Consider the following 21155-nt stretch of genomic DNA (forward strand, 5'->3'; position numbering starts at 1 on the left):
TGACTTACTTCACTTAGTATGATAATCTCTAAGTCCATCCATTTTGCTGCAAATGGCATTATTTCATTTTTTTTATGCCTGAGCAGTATTCCATTGTGTGTGTGTATATATATGTGTGTGTGTGTGTGTGTGTGTGTGTATACACATATATATACACCACATCTTCTTTATCCATTCATCTATTGATGGACATTTAGGTTGTTTCCATGTCTTGGTTATCGTAAATATTTCATAGCTGCTATGAACATTGGGGTGCATGTATCTTTTTGAATTAGAATTTTTGACTTTTCCAGATATATGCCCAGGAGTGGGATTGCTGGATCAAATGGTAGCTCTATTTTTAGTTTTTTAAGGAAACTCCATACTGTTTTCCATAGTGGCTGCACCAACTTACATTCCCACTAACCATGTAGGAGGGTTTCCATTTCTCCACACCCTCTCCAACATTTGTTATTTGCAGACATTTTGATGATGGCCACTCTGATTGGTGTGAGGTGACACCTCATTGTAGTTTTGATTTGCATTTCTCTAATAATTAGTGGTGCTGAGCATCTTTTCATGTGCCTATCAGCCATCAGCCATCAGTATGTCTCCTTTGGAGAAATGTCTACTTAGGTTTTCTGCCCATTTTTTGATTGAGGTTTTTTTTTGTTTGTTTTTTGTTTTCTTGAATTGAGTTGTATGAACTGTTTGTATATTTTGGAAATTAAGCCCTTGTTGGTTGCATCATTTGCAAATATTTTCTCCCATTCCGTAGATTGTCTTTTCATTTTGTTGATGGTTTCCTTTGCTGTGCAAAAGCTTTTAAGTTTGATTAGGTCCCATTTATTTATTTTTGCTTTTATTTCTTTTGCCTTGGGAGACTGATCTAAGAAAATATTGCTACGATTTATGTCTGAAAATGTTTTTGCTTATGTTTCTTCTAGGAGTTTTATGGTGTCATGCCTTATATCTAGGTCTTTAAACCACTGTGAGTTTTTGTGTATGGTGTGAGGGAGTGTTCTAATTTCATTGATTTACGGGAGGCTGTCTAGCTTTCCCAACACCACTTGCTGAAGAGACTATCTTTTCTCCATTGTATATTCTTGGGTCCTGGCACTTGGAATGCAGCTCAGAGAGGTGGAAGGCCCTTGGCATCCGTGATGAAAGATCCCATGCGAGCTGGGGGTACCCTGAGCGGGGCCTGAGGACGGGAAGGGTTGGGATGGAGGCCCACATGTCCTTTTCACAGAGGCCTTTGTGTGGTAAGATGTTTCTCCTGCTTGTCCTTGTTGCTGAGATGGCCAGGCTTTCATCACCATCACAAACGAAGGAAAGACCTCTTGTAAGGAGCGAGTCTCACTGGTCGTGGAGGGTCTCCGAAGAGGGCTGGGCTGCCCTGCCCATCCTCTCGTGCTGGGATGGGACTCCCAATAGTGGCTCTGAGGTTGGGAGATGGACTGGGAACCCTGAGTTTCCAGCTACCCTGCTCAGAAGGGAGCTTTGGCTGTTGCAAAAATGCATTTATCCATGTTTTTACAGTGGATTTGACAGAAGGACCAAATCAGTGTATGCCAAGTAGGGGAAGCCCTGCTTGGCTGCTCTAACAATGGGGGCTCTTGGTGGGGGCCGCTGGATTTGGAAATGAAGTTTTAAGAAGGCTGGGAACCACTGGCCCCCGAGCTGTGCTCTGAGAAGAGCTGGCCCCCGCGCTGCTTCCCCGCAGGCGTGGCGCCTCTCCTACACCAGCTGGCTGGGCTTCGTGCTGCTGCTCTGGGCCTGTGTCCTCTGGAGGTCCCGGAGCCACCGCCGCCTGGCCCTGCAAAGCTCACCCTTCCTGGTCAGCTATGCCAACCTCCTGGTCCTGAGGAGTCAGGTTCGTGGTAGGCCTCCGAGCGTCCCAGGAGGGGCTGTTTCCAGGGGTCCCGGGCTGGCTCCTCACCGACCTGGACCTCAAACCCTACCTGCAGCCATGTCTCCACCTGGGTGCAAAGGTAGGGCTCTGGGGTGGGGATGGGGCCTGGGGATTTTCCATTTCAGAAAAGATCGCAGCACAGGGCTAGGGACAGTGGGACACGGGGGCCTCCGAGGCAGGGCCTGGGGCTTGCCTCGGTTCAGCCCCCAGCTCTGGGGGATCCTGTGTGCCTTTGTCTTCACTCCAGGCTTCAAAGTCCTCCTCTGCAAGATGCGGGGTGTGGACAGCATGAGCACCTCCACTCTGACCCCTGTTATCTCCAAAGGACGCGGGTGATGTGAGCCCAGGGGCACCAGGCCGCAGAGGGACACGTCCCAGCCGTCCCCCACTGCCCTCTTCCTCCCAGCCGCTGTGGCTCACTCACCCCAGACAACAGGGCTCTGAAAGAAACAGAAGCCCGTTTCCAGTCCTAGCCCCTGTGGCCAGGGTGGAAACTCGTGTTTGTTTCCTGGGGAGGCCACGGGTGAGCCATAAAGGTAGCGCTTGTTTCCACTGCGGAGTCTCTGTGCATCGGTATTCTGGCTGCTGCTGACGCTGCAGGTCTTGGAGAGGTGGAGGCCAGCAGAGGCCAAGGAAGAAGCTTGGAGGGAGGACCTTGGGGAAGCGAGCGGTGAGGACCCTGGACGGCCGGCCTCCTGCCCCTTTGCAGAACATTTATGTGCATATTTTGAAGTTAACCATTTCCCCCGGGAATCCCAGAATCTTAGGGCAAAGTGAGGGAGCCCCCAGGCCCTTGCTCCTGGCCTGCCTTCAGCTGGCCCACCATTAGCTCTCAAAGGACACACAGCTAGTGGTCCCAGGTGACCTGGCTCACGCCCAGAGATGCAGAGCAGGGCGCAAGGACAGCCCATTGTCCGGGGGGCTGCCTGGCATCAGGCGAGGGCTCTTCCATGTTGCGCTTTGTCCTTCAAGGGTTTGGCTCTAGAACTCTCTGGCCCCAGGGGAGGGTATGAGCCACAACCCCCATCCTGAGAAGAGCCATCCCCCTGGGTGGTAGGGGTCTTTGGAGGAAGCTCTCTGACCCCTCGTGGTTCAAGGGTCCAGGGTCCCAGCCCTGGGTCCATACCTCCCCAGCGGCTGGGCAGGGCCAGAAGGTAGTGGGGCGTCTCCAGCTGGCCTCTGATGCCTGTAGCCCCCTTGCTCCTCCCTCCCAGAGGAGTTTGGCCTGCAGGCTGTGCCAGCTCCTGTCGGAAGGGAACAGTGGAGAAACCCCAAAGAAGCGGACACTATGGCTGCTGCCCCAGAAATCAGCACCATCATTAGGAGCTGGGGAGGAACTAGGAGAGGGCAAGAGAGCCAGAACTGGGGGCCCCGGCCCTGGCTGCCGCCCCCCCCCACCTCCCGCCTCTCGCCTGCACAGGGCCCTGCAGCATCCTGGTGGGCATTCTGGGCTCCATCCTCAAGGATCTCCGAGTCAAGTACCAGATCTGCATCTGCGCCAGCATGTTCTTCGCCGGCAAAGTGGTGGCATACAAGGTCGTCTACGTCCTCCTCTTCCTGTCCTGGGTGGCCTGGTACCAGGTGGACCCCGGTGGGACCCCAAGCCCCCAGCCCCTGTCCCCTGTCCCCACCCCCAGGCCCCGCCCCAGGCTGGCCCCACCTCCTGCCTTCTGACTTCTGGACCCGCCTGGTGGCCCTGCCGTGCGGGATTGCCTCTGGCCAGCGCTGCTCCCATCATCTGGCTGTGACGCTCACAGGCTTCACGCCCGCTGCCGCTCAGCTAAGACTCTGACCCGGGCACCCGTTGCATTTATCAGTGGGGCCACACAGCCTGATCCACAACCGGACGCATCAACGTTTGCTCTAGATATGCGAGCGGTTCCGACACACAGGTGGAGAGAGATAATGCGTGGATGGGAGACTCGGACAGAGGGAGAGATCGATTCCCAATACCTCCCAGATCGCTCGAGAAACAGACAAAATTCCCAATGCAACAGCTTCCACCTCTCCGGGAGGACCCCTTGTCTTTGCTTTTCTGCAGGAAACTTAACGAAAGGCCTGCACCCCCTGACTTGACTTCGGTGTCTCATTAAAACTTGCCTAGACCCTCGTATGTGAACGAGCTTGGGCTCCAGCCAGCAAGGATTTCTGCTGGAAAAAGTGACTTTGCACGGGGAGCTGTTCCTTGCAAGCTGCCCCTTGGCCCTTCTGGTTTCGGCCGCCCCTGCCCTGTCTGTCTCTCTAATCCCCATAGCGCCATTCATCAGGAACTGTGTCTGGAATGCAGATACGCTCTAACTCATGAGAAGGATCCTGAAGTACTTCCGGATGGTCGTGGTCTCTTATTCCATGGTGGTCCTTATCGCCGTCTACACTTTCCAGTTTCAAGTTGTTGCTGGAATTTTCAAGGAAACCCTGAAGAACGGTAAGAATCTGGCTCCTGAGGCTGGTGGGTGGTCACTCCTGCAGTTTGATTTGCTAAAAGGGCCCAGTTCTGCCAGGATTCATGGCTTCTGGGATCAGCAGTGGGGATGTGGTATCAGATGGAAAGCAGCCCCACGGTTTCCTGGGTGGGAACTTGCAGAGGAGATAGAACAGTCCGTCACCAAAGGGGCTGCTTAGGAAGGCCCCGTGGGAGCCTGAGCAGGCGTGATGTCTCAGACCTTGGGCTGATGTGCAGGGAGAGGGTTTTTCTAGTTGGTTCTGTGCTCTCTGGGCATCTCTGCAAAGCTCCCAGCTCCTCCAGGTCTGGGGAGAGGCCTCTTCCAGCTCCGAGATTCCAGGTCAGAGCTCCGAATCCAGGGAGAGGGGACCCATCAAGACTTTGCTGCCAGGTCACCCCTGCTCTGTCGGGGTCCCAGGCCTGTGGACTTGAAACCCCAGGTGTTCCCACCCCCACCTTGGGGTCTCACGAGACTCAGACAGACCCCGCCCTCAGCTCGCAGTCTGAGTTTCCGCCGCGGGTCTGAGTTTCCGCCAAGAGCACACGTGCCAGATGGTCCCCTGAGAGCACTGGACTTCCGCCGGTCACCTGAGCCCACCTGCCAAAGAAGCCCCGTGGCCCAGAGCCGCCCCACCTACACCTGGGAGCGTGCAGGCAGAGCTATCTAGGGCCAGTATCCTGTTTTCTCCATCCTGAATCCCCTCAGGGTGCACCGTCAGGGTGGGAGCGGGGAGGGTGGCAGCAGTGACTGTCAGCCTGATGGCCCCAATATCCTTTGTTTCCTGGTGCGGCAGGCGACATTCTTTGTCCACAGAGCCTCCCCCTCGGTCACAAATTTGACCAGCGTTTGGGAGGCAGTTCATGACTAATTTTGTCCCAGGGCTCCGGGAAGTCTCCTTCCTAGATCAGGTGAAGATTCTGTGGATAGGCCAGGCCCTGCTGAGAGTCTAAAATTCTCTGGATCGCCTGGGTTACTAGTTTCTCATAATCCAGGGGAAGTTTTGCCTTGTTGCTTCTCCCCTTACCCAGAGTCACACTGTCGCAATGATTGTACCTAGGGTTGTGTGCATAGCCATCAAAAACGCTCTCCCGGGCACCTCACAGTCAAACACCACTTGCTTACCAAGAGAAAGGGCAGTGGGGCTTCTCAAGGAAGGCGTCTTTGTCCGGCAGGACCTAGGGCAGGGCTGCCTCTCGACCTTCAGGGCTCTCTCCCCTCTAATCCGTTCCAGGTTACATGACGTGGGCCTGGAGCGATTCGACGCGGCCGAGCTGTTTGCTGAGATCCTGTTGCCTGCTGCGCTCCTGCTGGCATGCATCCTTCAACGTCATTACTTTAATGAAGACCTTCTGAAGACCACCAGCCTGTATAATAGCCCCATTAAATGGAAGGGCACATCTGACAGGTACTGCTGTCCCTGGGGCGGCATTTGGAGATTCTGCTAATTGCTCAGAGCTGGGCTCTGCGCAGGGGGCGGGAGGAGGTCTACTTTCACCGCACTGAGTCGTCCATCTGTAGGTGTTCTTTTGATGCTGGTGGGGAAAGTTAGACCTCGCGTGTCTCTGGAAGGTCCGCGGACCGGACGGTGGGCCTTTCCTCTCCTGCCAGGGGCCTCCGGGGCAGAAATGTGGCACTTTGTTTTTGCTGAGACTCTCATGAGAATCAAAGAGCTGCTCCAGTCTGCTCATTGGATGTACTGCAGGCCCAAAGGTCTGTTCTATCTTCGTTTTTACCATTCTGTCCTCTAACCAAATTAAGACATTGGCTGTGAAACTTGGCTTTTAAAGGTTTCCTAATTTTTAGACCGAGTCACTAATAGGATAGAATATTTTGCAGAATTCTCATTTTAAAAGGTGGTGGCATCACCAGAGCAATTCACCTTCTTCCTAAGAAAAATTAGGCGGGAGGCTGTGGCCTTCTCAAGGCCCGAATCTGTTTTTCGGATCAAACTCCGCCGTGCTCCTAACACGTTTTGTGAAAAAGTACACAAAATACCACGGCTTGATTCTTTTTTTCCCCAGGGGTTGTAAAATATTCTTCTTTGTCAACATCATGCGGTTTGTTTTTGGTTTTGACTCGGCTTTGTTCGTATCCGGGGTGGGACGTGAAAGCTTTAAAGGAAAAGGTAGGGTGCCGGGAGCCTGTTGGTCCCCGGGGTGGGGGGAGGTTGGGAGGCCCCAGCCGGCAGCAGTGCACTCTTTTCCCTCCGCGCCCCCCCATCCCTGAAATTATGTATAATATCGAATGGATGCCTGCTGTGGAGGGAGGAGGAAACTTGGGGAGAAACGTTCTCTTTTGAGGCCACCTGGGCCCCCCTGGGTCAACTGGGATGGTGTGACGGGGGTGAAGGTTTTCGGAGGCAGCTGACGATGTTTGGGGACTGGGTTGCCATGGTAACATAATACGAGCAACAGCCCCCGCTGTGCTTCCAACATAAGCGCCCTGTGATCTGTCTCCCCCAGCAACAGGAAGGAAACCGACATGCATCTTCTGCCAGACGTGTGAGGGCCTCTCTTTAAAATTCCTCCTGCGAGGCGTGCTCTCCCGGGGGAGCGCCCCGCTTCGGGTGCACCACAGCCAACCACCCCTTGCTTAGTCGCTCTGTTCCCGAGTGTTCAGGTGTTGATCTCATTCTTTAAAAAAGACTCCAGCAGAGAATGAATGCCCATCCCTAGGGGACTGACTCAGCAAATGACGGTGTGTCTCCGCCTCTCGGGATGCTCTGAGACTCTGCCTCCGGTGAGGAGGGTGAGGGGGCAGCCCCACGTATGCTGATCTGAAGTAAGCTTCAAGATAGATGGCCAAGTGGTGAAAGCAAGGGGCAGAACACTATATATAGAACGTGCTACCATTTGTCCAAGGAAAAGAGACCTGCGCACATGCTTATACATACAAAGCGTATCTTTGGAAGAATGCAGAAGAAATCTGTGCTGGGGCTTGCCTGGGGGAGGGAGACAGAGGTGGGAAGGAGAGTTACTTTTCACCGTGTACCCTTTTGTGCCCTTTGAATTACTTTTAACTAAGTGCGTGCTTTGTCCAGTGAATACAATAAATGAGTAACCTATTAAAAATTTATTAGAGAGTTTGCTGTTTAAATAAATCCAATGAGAAAGGAATCCTTTTATAAACAGAGAACTCTCTCTCTCTCCCTCCCTCTCTCCCTCTGTCTCTCTCTCTCTCTGTCTCTTTCAGGCTTAAGGTTATACTTCGGAAACTTCAGAAGAGGTAAGAACTAAAGAGTGAGAGGAAATGCGTTCTTCTCCAGAAATTGATTTCTGGAGTCAACTGTGCCTCGAGAAAAGCGTAAACGTGATTCCCCACAGTACAGGTCAAACACAACTTTTTCCTAATGGCCAAGTCCTTGATTCTGTCCCCTACCCGTGTCTCCTTATGGCGTGGACCCATTTCACTTATGGGCTTTGATAAAACAGGCTCACGAGTCGGTACTCATTCTCCTCTGTCTGCGTGCCTTGGAGTACCCTGCCTTTGCTTCTCAGACTACGACCAGGCAGGGAAGAGGAGGCAGCTCAGAACTTTGCCAACAAATCCAGCAGTTCTGACTGGAAAGCGGAGAAATCTGGAAGGCTGGGGAGGAAGGCGTCAGCAGGTTGGAGATACCGCTTTCCCCAAGAAGCCCTGCCTGACGCTGCTCAGGGCTGCTCTCCAGGGTTGCCAAGAATCCTGGGCATCCAGGCAAACAGTTGATTCATTAAAACAATAATCCACCCAGACTGTTGACCTGGTTCCCTGATTCAACACAGCCTCAGCATGCTGCCTTCACTTTTTATTTTGGGGGGGCAAGCCAAGTGTCCCAGACGTGGGGAGCCGGGATGTCACCCCCCTGCCATCCGCCTGCTTGCTCCTGCTCTATTTCATTCCCGTGCCCAATGGGGAGCTGGCTCACATCAGGTGGACCTGCAAATTCTGACAGCAGCTGGGCTGACGGCTGCCATTTTACTTTCATTTAAAACAAAGTGTGAGAGTTACAAGTGACCGAGGTCCCCCGAGTCTGTTTCGCTTACTTGGGGAACCAACTTCTTACGAGTGATTGGGGACTGTGCCTGTTTTTGATTCAGCTTGTGGTTTGGATAGAACTAAGAAACGGCGGTCAGGGGGGCACTTAGCACGGCACCTGACATATTCTGAGGGCTCAACAGATGCTAGTGTCTTTCACTTTACCAAATTACACTCTTTTGCAAATAATTAAGAACGGCAAATGTAGAAAGCCCTCTCTTGGGTGGTGGTTAGAATTAAACTCCCCTTGGGCAGTTAGTTTGTTTTTTATTCATTCACGCCTCACGGTTGAGCATTTAGGGGGGACCTTTTATGTGCCAGGCAAGGCGCTGAGCATTGAAGGGACAGAGGGAAAGAACTGGCGCCCCTCCTCTCAAGGAACCCACAGTCTGACTCAGGGTCAGCAAAGCATGGCCTCAGGGCCAAAGCCAACGTCCTGTTTTTGCAGATAAGGCCACACCCATCTATGCACTGCCTGTGGGCGCTTTTGTGCTACAAGAGTAGAGTATGTGGCAGAGACGACATAACCTGTGAATCTGAAATACTTACAGGGTGGCTCTTTGTAGAAACAGTTTGCCAGCCCTGGTGCAGAGGGGGATACAGGACTATTTACAGGCGTCTGGGATATGGACAGAGGGCCACAGAGACAACTCCCGGCAGCAGAGAGGAGGGAAAGCCCAGCGTGGGGGTGGGACGAGGGACCTGGCCAGAGACCCTCAGTATTACTGGAAAACAGCATTCTTTAGGAAAAAACTGCAGCGTCTTCCTAGTTTTCTCTGCTTTGTTCTGGCTTCCTCTGAGATGCAGACGTCTTCCCATTGTTTTCAACAACAAAGCCAGACCCCACGGAATCACCAGGGGCATCCGGCCAAAGCCTTTCTCTTCCCCTCAGAGGAGGAAACGAGTGATTGGGACTCAGCAGTTGACAAGCTGACCGCTGGCTTTCCGAAGCTTCTAGAAATGGTTAATGGAACTCAAGGGTTCTCGTGGCGCATTCTGGAAATAGACATCGTTAAGCTTGTGGCCCCGGTGGTCATCTGGCTCACCCTGCAGGAGGTCAGTGGCTTTCAGGAGGACCAAGGCTGTCAGGTTCTGAGACCCTTTTCTTTCTTCTGCACAGTGTTGACCTCTTATGGAAGGTCCAGTGGGTGTATTTTTAACTCCTGTTTTCCCCTAATTTGAACTGCTCTGATCACAGGCAGGCCAAGGCGCCCACAGACTTCAATGCTTTCCTTGTTGGTTTCTCTGATGAATTCCGTGTTTTACATCCTCTGGTTGGTGTCCTTGCCCTATTCCAAATTATGCCCCTTTGCATCCCGCGTTTCCACTGTCTGGGTGTGTGTGGTGGTGGTCTGCAAGGTGATGTACCAACTGAAGTGGGTCGTGCCCTCCGCCTACTCTTCAAACTGCACGGAAGTGAGCTCTTTTCCCAGCTGGGGCCTCTCCCCAGCCAGACGGGAGGGCCCTGGGCGAAGGCAGGGACGGAGTGCCCATCTTCCCAGCATCTGCCTTCCTCTCTCTAAGAAGAGCTGTCGAAGGAACCGTCACAACACTGTGGTCCGGGAAAAGCCATCTAGTGCGATCTTGACCATTTCGAGGATGAGACAGTTGAGGCCCGGGTGGGAGGGGCGTGAAAGACTCATCTAAGAGCCACACTACGTCCATGTATTCATTCAACAAACACCGATGTCGGGCCTGCTCCGTGCCAGGCACCGTGCTGGGGGTGAGCTCTCGGGAGACCCTGCGGATGAGATTCCAAAGGGACAGACAGCCACGTGCAGGGACACAGACACGCTGGGGCTGGAGGCGGTGGGAGGAGGGTGGGGAAGCTGTCGCTGAATCTGGGAACGGGAGAGTCGTGGCGGGGCGGGCACGGGCAGGGGACAGGGCAGGTAGGAGAGTCCCGGGCCTCGCGCCACAGGCCGGCCCTCCTTCTGCGCCCCCTGTGCCTGGCCTGTTGACAGCGCGTGCAAGAGGCAAGGTGAGAAGCGCAGCTGCCTGGGGGCCAGGACCTGTGGGCCCAAGAGAGCCTGTGGCCGGCCACCCCTCCGTAGTGGAGGTGGTGGGAAGACTGGCAGTTGGCCTCGAGGGCTCGCAAAGAAGAATGAAGGTGCCGGAAGGACCGTCTGGTTCATCCAGGTCTTATACAGATGGGGAAACTGAAGCTCAGGGGCCTGCCTGGGGTCTTTCAGCTGAAGTCTCTCCTAGGCAGCCCTGCAGCCTGAGTCACTTCTGGGGTTCACACCGCCCAGTGCCCCGGCATCATTTCTGCCTCCCCCAAGGTTTGGCAAGGAAACAGAACGCGCCCACCGGCCTAGCTTGCCGCGGGATCGATGGTCTTCCTGCAGCCCGTGGACCCGGCAGAGTGGCTCGGAGCATTAAGGAAATGTGATGGCCGAGTGGTGCCTTGTCTGAAGATAGGGATGGAATAATGGCCCGTGATTAGTGGACGAAGACAAATGGGGACGTCAGAGCCGCGCAAACCTCCAGGATCCGAGCGCCAGGGAGGACGGGACGAGATCGAGTGCCTGGCGGGCCCGGCACGTGGTGGGCACCCTCTCCGTAAGCGCAGTATCCCCTTCTCTTCCCAGGGAGCGTTACGTTAAGTAATTGTCTTGGTGGCCAAGTTATATATTACCGAGATGAAGCTGGCTCCGACTTACCATTCTCTTTTACTGTTTTGCCTAGAGAGGTTTCCGTGGCAGCTCCGAGAGCCAGGAATGAATAAGGACAGAGGTGACATTAAAGACGGGCTGTCAGCAGAAGTGAAAATTAAACAACTGAGCCAAAATCGAAGTCTGGTAGCACCTTGACTGTGTGACTGGGGAGATTCATTGCTCCCCTTCTGGAGCCTCTTCCAAAGGGCCGGGAGTCTGCAGCTTGTGATCCTGACTCTTTCGGCTCAACCTTGTGACTTGAGGGTGGTGGTCTGCTTTCCAGAGGAGGGTCCTGACGCTCAGAGACGCAGCATCACTGGTCCGAGGTCACACAGCACAGGAGCGGCGGGACCGGGTGGAGATCCCACCTCAGGGGCGCCCCTTGGCTGGGACAGCCCATCTTGCCAGGTCACGCCTGAGAAGCGTGAAGTAGCGGAGGCCCCCACCCCAAGTGGTAGGAGTCCAGGTAGCAACCACAGGTGCATGGAGGGAGGGGGCATGCACGACCCCTCCCTCCAGCTGGTCAAGCGTTCCAGGATGAGGCCTGGAACAAAGAGGACTTAAATAGCCAATGAAAGGAGGCCCCAGTCACTGTGCAAGCAGGTAGGGAGCCAAAGTGCCGGCCAAACGTCTCTAGTGAAAGAAGTTGGGGTGCTGGGCTTCCGTGGTGGTGCAATGGTTAAGAATCCGCCTGCCAGTGCAAGGGACACGAGTTCGAGCCCAGGTCCGGGAAGATCCCACATGCCGCGGAGCAGCTAAGCCCGTGTGCCACAACTACTGAGCCTGCGCTCTAGATCTAGAGCCCGCGAGCCACAACTACTGAGCCCGTGCGCCTAGAGCCCGTGCTCCGCAACAAGAGAAGCCACCGCAATGAAGCCTGCACACCACGACGAAGAGTAGCCCCCGCTCGCGGCAACTAGAGAAAGCCCGCGTGCAGCAATGAAGACCCAACACAGCCAAAAATAAAGAAAACTAAAATAAATTAATTTTAAAAAATATTAAAGAAAAAAGTTGGGGTGTTGATGATACAGTGCTGTGCCCGGAGTCCTGTTCCCCGGCGCCCTCCCAAAATGGCCCTGCATTTGCTCTCCGAGTTCTGCCCCTGGCCCTCCACCAAGGGCGCTTCTCAGAGGAGGGCTGGGATCCAGAGGGCTCGGGTCACCCCTCCAGCCCCACAGAAAGAGGAGGCCACGTCGGCCCAGCTCTAGAGCCTGTTCCCAGAATGAGACCAGGGGCGAGGAGCCCTGTGATCCGCGGGCCGGCTGTGCCCCAGAAGACAGAGGAGGCTGACCTCGCTCCTCAAGGCAGGAGGGATAGTGTTTGGTACCCACGGTTAGGAAGGCAGGGGAGAGCAGAACCGGTTTATTTCAACAAGCTACCCAAGAAGATCAAGAGCAAGGCTCTGTGGTGCTGTGGCTCCCCCGCCCCCCATCCATTTCCTGGGAGCAGAGGTTTCATCGTCAGACACTTTATTTTAAGAAGTGTCAGCCTCCGTCGGTTACCACGCAACTCCAGACCTTGCCCCCGAAAGCTTATGGAAAAGGACGAGCTGCCATCCAAACCCTCGAACAGAAGAGTCCTATTTATTCTCGTCTCCTAATTTGTGGAGAGGATGCACGGGGGGTCTCCGCACAGCCACGGGAGGCTGTTCGGAACAGAGAATCTCTATGAAGTGCATGAAGGGTGGCGAGGAGACCAGCCACATCTGCATAGGAACGGGGCACGCTCGGACCGTCTGGGGCACCGAACAGACCTCTCTCTTCATCTGGAATAACTGGTTAGTCTCTTGCAAGTGGCCCCGAGTTGTAGCACACAGGGCACACTTATGGCTAAATATGATCTAATAAGGTAATCCTTTTCACTTGAGTGTCACGTAATCAATAGGGAAAATACAGCATATTTATAACCAACAATTAGGCTTTCACTGCATCCCCCCCCCCATAGCTCATCAACAAACACCCTCTTATAAACCCCATCCCCACGTCTGAGTGGTCCTCCCTCCATCCATCAAGTCTTCCTGGGTGCAGGAAAGATTCCTAGCATGGCTATCACATTAAAAAAAAAAAAAGAAAGACTAAGATGCAGCCCACTAAGAATGATTTTTAAATTCACACATCATGCCACAAGATGAATTTCAGCACAAACCAGCAGCATTGTTAAGAGCCTGGCAGCTAAGAAGGGAAGCCGTCCTTGGAAGGGGCCGTTGGTGTGCGCATCGTGTTACAAAGTAATACAATCAAGCAAAGTAAATGAACTCGTTATGAGCGGCTTTTTATTCCCAGCTTGTCAAGAGTCATAACTGTATGAAGATTTCCCACCTCGATCACTTGGAAAATCAATACCTCGGTATTTGTGGAGAGCATCTCTGATAGGGAGAAATGAGAGGAAATATTTGGGAAACGGGGTTGGGGGATGTTATCTAGTCCTTCTGACAGTCTGGGTCTTGAATCAGGCCCCCCTCTTTGTAAGAGTTGGTGCTGAGACCAGCTCTTTCTCTTGGGAGCAGGCGGCCTGCCCGGGATGGTAAATTGTCCTGATCATCCAAACCCCAATTTTATTGGAGAATGGAGGGTGGAGGGTCTGAGTGTCCATCTCTGTGGTCTGCCTAGCGGGCAGCCCCGGGAAGCAGGGCTTCTGCCCGCAGCAGCGCTGACTCGTGTTTGCCGTGTTTGGCAGGGCCAGCTGCTGTCTTGGTCCTCATGACTTTGGAGGTGACGGTGAGCCGGCACCAGAGATTCCACCGGCTTCGGGATGGGCTGCCGGAGCCCCTCATCAGCACCACCTCGGACACCGTCACCCGAGAGCATCTGGACAATGGGCCGCGGAGCGCTTTGCAGTTTTTCGTCAACTTTGGATTTTGCAAGTTTGGGCTTGAGGTGACGTCTCTGCATTTGCTCCTGTTTATAGATTCCTGCTTTTTAATTGTTTTTAAAAAAACAAGGGAAACATCAAACATATACAAAAGTAGAGAGAATCATATCATAAACCCCCATGCATCCCTCACCATCTTCGACAATTATCAGCTCACGGCCCATCTTGTTTCCTTCTGTTCCCTCAACTTCTCCTGGCTTGGGGATTATTTTGAAGGAAATGCCATACTTCATGAATACTTCCATGTTTATCTCTCAAAGACGCAAATTCTTCAAAAAGCAAAAACAAGACCGTTTTCCACCCTTAAAAAATATTCCTCAGGGCTTCCCTGGTGGCGCGGTGTTAAGAATCCGCCTGCCAATGCAGGGGACATGGGTTTGAGCCCTGGTCTGGGAAGATCCCACATGCCACGGAGCAACTAAGCCCGTGCACCACAACTACTGAGCCTGCGCTCTAGAGCCCGCGAGCCACAACTACTGAAGCCCACGCACCTAGAGCCCGTGCTCTGCAATAAGAGAAGCCACCGCAATGAGAAGCCCGCAGACCACAACGAAGAGTATCCCCCGCTCGCCACAACTAGAGAAAGCCCACGCGCAGCAACGAAGACCCAGCACAGCCAAAAATAAATTTTAAAAAATATATATATTGCTCAAAATCAAATATCCAATCTTTGCCCAGATTTTCCGAATTGGCTCATAACTTGAAAATTTGTTCCACTCAGGATCCAAATAAGTTCCACACATTGTGACTGGTTACTTGGTTGATACATCTTTTAAACTCTTAATCTATAGATTTTCTTTCTCTCCCTGAAATTTATGGGTTGAAGGAAACTGATCAAAGTCTGTGGGATTTTTCATCATCTGAATTTTGTGGATTGCGTCCCCATGGTTTCATGTGAAGTGGTGGTGTTCTGGTTCTATCCTGATCTCTTTGTTTATTAACTGAAAGACGTCTATGAAGAGAAACATTACCTCAACAACTATTTGATTTCCCTGAGATGCAGTTCTTATTTTTATTCATTCATTCACTCATTTATTTATTTATTTATTGGGTTGGGTCTTCATTGCTGCACGTGGGCTTTCTCTAGTTGCGGTGAGCAGGGGCTACTCTTTGTTACAGTGTGCGGGCTTCTCATTGCAGTGGCTTCTCTTGTTGCGGAGCACGGGCTCTAGAGCGCAGTCTCAGTAGTTGTGGCGCATGGGCTCAGTAGTTGTGACTTAGGGGCTCTAGAGCGCAGGTTCAGTAGTTGTGGCTCATGGGCTTGGTTGCCCCGCGGCATGTGAGATCTTCCCGGACCAGGGCTTGAACCCGTGTCCCCTGCACTGGCAGGCGGATTCTTAACCACTGTGCCACCAGGGAAGTCCCTTATTTTTTTTTTTAAAGTCAAGAAAAATGTTTGATATTTCAAAATGGGGAGTTTGTTTTACAGGACCCTTCCAAGCTGCCCAGTGAGTTTTCAACATTTCAATCCATTGTTACTGTTGTCCCATCAGCGCTCAGACTGCCCCATCTCTGGCCGGTGAGAATGCCTCGCTTTCATGGCCAGGGGTCTTTACAATGCTCCCTGCCCTTTGCCTTCCCTTCTTGTTAAATCTCCGACCCACTGGGAGCCCTGTGAGGCCACAACGCTCACCTCAGAGTGTCCCCCGGCCTCCTTATCCGCTTGTGGTTGACAGCTTCTGCTCTGTTTTCTCTCTGAGTCTTTAACAAACTGGGTCTTGTGATTTATCCAATTTGTTAACACATCAAATGGTTGTAATGAATTTCTGGGCACTGCGGGTGCTTCGTAAAAGCAATAAAGCAAAAACAAATGAACAAGCCCAACTCTCCACCGTCCCCAAAGCCCAACTACCTTCTTGTCCCGGGGGCGTGACGGCCATTCCTGCCCCTGAGGTGCACTTGTTCGTGGGCATCGTCTGCATCACTCGCCCGGCATTACCGCTGAGTTTCGTGGCCGCCCTCCATGCCGTAGGGCAGCGCGTGGATTTCTACGCCCTGGTCCAGGTCATCTGGCTGATTTATCCGCTGAACCTTCACGGAGAGCAGCAATCGCTGAGGTCTGGCCCAGCTACTGTGGTTTCCTGGTCAGTCTGATAATCTTCCAGGATTTTCTGTGTCTCGGGCTGCCTACTGTTCTCTGCAAAGGTAAGCCTCCTGCCCGCCACGGGACTCTTCAGGGGAAACGCCAAGTTTTGGCAAATGCCGACTTTGCCCTGGACACATCAAGCCCTCAGGTGGAGGAGCTAGGATTTCGTGCCTTGGTTCCTTTTTGCAGGGAATTTGCTGCGCTGAGGACTTACAGGGTCTCGGAGATGATCTGGCCCAATACCTGGGCCACCTAGTTCTAGGGGATGACCAACCACCGCTGACTTGGACCGAGAACAGAGACCGACCCACCAAGCTAACCCAGGCTTGCCTCAAGAGAAAGAGTTGGTCCAACTCTGCCCGAAAAAGCAAATTAAAATGAAAAGAGCAGGAAACGGGAGGAATGACGCCCTTGCCACTTGTGTGCACCCTTCGCTTCCCACCTCTTTTCCCCACAGCAACCCTGTTAGCCTAAGCCAATCAGACGCCAGCATCCCCATCGCACAGGTGAGGAAGCTGAGGTCGCACAGAAAGGGAACACATGCTGCTCCCCAGGCTGCGGCCACCTCTAAGAGGAAGGGCCCTTGGGGGTCCAGGCCCAAGGAGGACCCGGGCTGCGGACTTGGGCCTGGGTCATCTTCTCCTTGGATCGTCTTGTCCCCACGCAGTAAAGGGTCAAAACCCTTGCCCTGAGTCGAACTGACAGCCTCTGTTCTCTTCCTGGGTACCATCTTCTGGGCTTGCGCGAGTGTTGTCCGCTACTGACCCTCTCTGAGAACACCTCCGCCGTCTCCATCCTGCTCTCCCCGCTGAGCTCCCCGGGCCTCTCTCCCCTCCTCCTCTCCCCCCTCCCCCACCACCCTCTCTCTCTCCTCCTCGACTCTTCCCAGCACTCGACCCTTTTCTTCTTTGCATCCCCCTCTTCTCCTTTCGCTTCCTCTTGCCCTCAAGCTCCACCTTCCCCTCTCTTTTTCTCTCTGGGTCCCCCCTCAGCTCCCCGTTCCTTACCTTCCCCTCTTTGCACAGTCTCGTCACCCCCCTCCTGCCTTCACCCCCCCCTCTTTTTCTCCCAGATCAAGGCTGAGGGTTTTAGCCCATCCACACACTCCTCTCACCCCACAGCCCTGCCCCTGACCCCCAAAGTGGGGAGTCCACCTGGGTCTGCCCCCTGCAGATGGAGCCCGGGTGGGCAGTTGTCTCCAGGAAGGACCCCCAGCACCACGAGGCAGACCCGATCAAGTCAGCCGTCAGGGGTCAGGGGGTTGAAGCAGTTCCCAGCATCCTCTGAACTTAAAGTCCTTCTCTTGACCCCGAAATCATATCCAGCATCTTAGTTATCCCATATAACTTGAAAGAAGCATTAATAGAACACAGACTCAATGAGCTTTAGAAAAATAATGAAGACAAAAAGACAATTGCTCCTTCCTTTACAGATTACCCACGGAGAACCATAAGTACAGAAATACATTCAAATCTCATTAAGTGGTTGTGTCTCCCAGACTTTGCCAAGAAGCCAGATGCCAATTTGTTACTCTGTGAGTACCGAGGGTGTCCGAGCAACTCTTCACTCGGGAAGCTTCAGAGCGGGCAGGCGATTGAGAACTTGGGACATGCCAAGTGTCATTTCCATCTTCCTTCTTTGCCAACCTTCTTTCCAATATTTCTCCATTTCATCTTCTTGTAATCACCCAGACAGTACTCGGCGAAGAAATATAGTTACCAGGTTCCAAGGTCTCAATCTAATTAAAAACTGCTTGCATCGGAGAGAATTTTAATTCATAAGCATTATTCTGATGGGGCTGGGGGGTGGAGGAGGATTTTTCAAAAGATGATTTAAAATCCAGAGATCCAATTAGATACTAAATCCAAAGCGCATGGCTGATTTGCAAATCAGATTTCCAAGGGTTGCCTCAAAGAAAGCCCTTCCAAAATTTGGATTTTGTCAGGTAGCCCTTACCCATCCCAAAGTGAGCGATCTGTGTGCTTTTTGGGGTTTGCCCTTCTTGGTCTAGAAAATGTCCATCTTCTTGAAAACAGGCTGAGTCTTATATGAGAGGATGTAAGCATAAGTTGTGGCAATAGTCCATGTTTTCGTTACCTTCATCCACCTCTTGCCTTTTCCTTGAATTCCGTCCCGTGCAAAATCCATTTTTTCATCCATCCATCCATCCATCAAATGCTGATAGACCCAGACTTTGTGCCTCTCCCCCACCTTGGATTCCAGAGTTCCACTGGGACAGCGGCTCTCTCACCACCTGTGGCTTGGATTCGCGGTTTGAGTGGGGTGAGGGGGCCCCAGGAGGCACAGCACACTCTGTGACCTTTGAGGGTTCCTAGTGACCCCTGGAAACTCACACAGTGTTCCTGTCCTAAGTGCCCTGCCAAAAAGATGGGGGCAGGGAAGATCCCCTGCGATGCTGGAGGAAGACAAAAGGCTCCCAAGCGCTCAGCCTCGCTGGCCTCAGGGGGCTGCTCGTGGACACCCAAGACCACGGGTGGGTAGCCCCTGCTGAGGACCACGACCCCTTCCTCCTCTCTTTGCAGTTGACTTCCTGCTCCTCCTTGTGGCCTCCCTGCAGTGACAAGTGTTTGTGGACGAGAACACAGCATCAGTGAGCCTGCAGGCAGGGGACAATGTGGAGATCAGCTGAGAGCTCAGGCCTGCCGACCTCACCCAGCTCGGCCCCATTCCCAACTTCATCTTCTGCCAGTGAGACCTGGGCTCCTGGTGCTGGGCGCCTGGTGGGTGGGCAGTCTCCCCTCCCGCCCAGCATCACGGGCCCAAGAATTCCTTCCTTTGGAGATGAAGTTATTATGATTTTCTTTTTTTTTAATAAAAAAATTAAATTGACGTATAATTTGCATATAGTGAAACGTCCAGATTGTAATTATAATATTCAATCAGCATTGGTGGGTGTGTATCAGGGCACAAAACACTTCCATCACCCCAGAAATATCCCTTATTCCTCTTCCCAGTAAGTTATTTCCCCGGGCAACCACTGACCTGATTTCTGCACCGCAGGGTAGTTTTACCTGTTCTAGAATTTCATCTGAATGGAATTGTATGGTATGTACTTTTTTGTGTCTGGCTTCCTTTACTCATCGTAGTATTTTTTAGATCCATCCATTTTTTAGCATGTTTCGGTAGATCATTCGTTTCTATGGCTGAGTAGCATTCCCTTGTATGAATAGTCCACATTTTGATTACCCATTGAGGAGCTGATGAACATCTGGGTTGTTTCCATTTCGGAGCTAATATGAATAAAACTTCCGTGAACATTTTTGCACAGGGTTTTGTGGACATATGTCTTCATTTCTTTGGATAAATATTTAGGAGTGGGATTGCTGGGTCATGAGGTAAATGCACATCTAGTGATTTAAGAAACTGCCAAGTAGTTTTCCCAAGTGGTTGTATCATCTTCTCTGAATTTCTGAGTGCACCCCCTCCTAGAAATATACCATATGTTGACTGGGTCCCTGCCATGTGCTACCCACTCATTCTCGCATTCGAAATTATTTATTGAGCACCTATTATGTACCAGGCACTGTTCAAAGCACTAGGAATTCAAGAGGAAGAAAAATCCCTGCTGTTATCCCAGCAGGCTCTTTAAAAAAAAAAAAAAAAAAGAAATTAATAAATTTATACGGACAAGCAAAGGACATAGGATATCCAAAACAACTATGAAAAAAGAAGAACAGAATTGGAGTTGAAGACTTTTTTGCTATTGGTAAAAGGCTAGATACCTAGATCAATGGAACAGATGGTTCAGAAAGGATAATCTTTTCATCAAAGGTTCTGGAACGTTTTTGGATATGTCCGTATCCAACCCCCTCCCAATGCACAAAGAAACCCTTTATCTGTACTTTGTATCATATACAAAAATCAACTTGAAATGGATTGTAGACCCAAATGTAAAACCCAAAACTTCTATTAAAAAAATAGGAGAAACTCTTTGTGACCTTGGGTTGGAGAAAGATTTCTTAAATAGTACACAAAAAGCAGGAGCCACCATAGGAAAAAGTCGATAAATTGCACTTCATCAAAATATAAAATATTCTGCTCTTCAAAAGACACTGTTAAGATCATGAAAAGATAAACCACTGACTGAGAGGAAAGATTTGCAAAACACATGTCTGATAAGGACTTGTATCCAGAATATATAAAGAATGTCTGTAGCTCAATATGAAGGAAGCGATTTTTAAAATGGGCAAAAGAGTTGAACAAACACTTAATCCAAAAAGATAAGAGAATAAGAATATTTTGAAACGATGCTCAACATCATTAGTCATTAGGGAAATTCAAATTAAAAATTAAAGTGAGATGCCACTAATACACTTATTAGAACAGTTAAGATTTTTAAAAGCTCCAAACACCAAAAACCTGACAATACCAAGTCCTGGAAAGAATGCAGATCAATAGGAACCCTCACACGTAGCTGGGGGGAAGGCAGCATGGTAGAGCCACTTTGGAAGACAGTTGGGCAGTTTCTTTTTTCTTTTTTCTTTTTTTCAGCGATAACATTTAACTTCTATTCTGATCCTACAAATGACACTTACTTGCTGTAATTTGTAAAAATAAGAAAATCATAAACAGAAAAAAGATCGTTGCAATTTCAGACATAATCTGTTAAAATTTTAGCATATTTCCTTCCAGTCTCTTAAAATAATTTTTATATAGTAGAGATCATGTCCTATAAGCAATTTTGTATCCTGGTTTCTCGCTAGCAACAGCCACCATGGATTGATCATTTACCATTGGCTTGTTGTTCCTAAGCATTTTCTCATGACTTCAAAATGCTTTGTAATCATAATTTTAAATGGCTACTTTATATTCCATCATTTGAATATGTCCTAATTTGCTTAATCAGCAGGGACCTAGACATGTAATTATTTCCATTGTTTTGACTATTATAAAGTGTGTATAAAAAAAAGTGTATATATATATATTTATTGAAGTATAGTTAATTTACAATGATGTGTTAGTTTCAGGTGTATAACAAACTGATTCAATTATATATATACAAACACACATATATATATAAATGTTTATATATATTCTTTTATTGAACTATAGTTGATTTACAGTGTTGTGTTAATTAATGCTATACAGCAAAGTAATTCAGTTATACATATATATATATATATATATATATATATATATATATATATATTCTTTTTTTAAAAAATATT

This window comes from Eschrichtius robustus, chromosome 16 (assembly GCF_028021215.1).
Source record: "Eschrichtius robustus isolate mEscRob2 chromosome 16, mEscRob2.pri, whole genome shotgun sequence".
In the NCBI taxonomy this organism is placed as follows: domain Eukaryota; kingdom Metazoa; phylum Chordata; class Mammalia; order Artiodactyla; family Eschrichtiidae; genus Eschrichtius; species Eschrichtius robustus.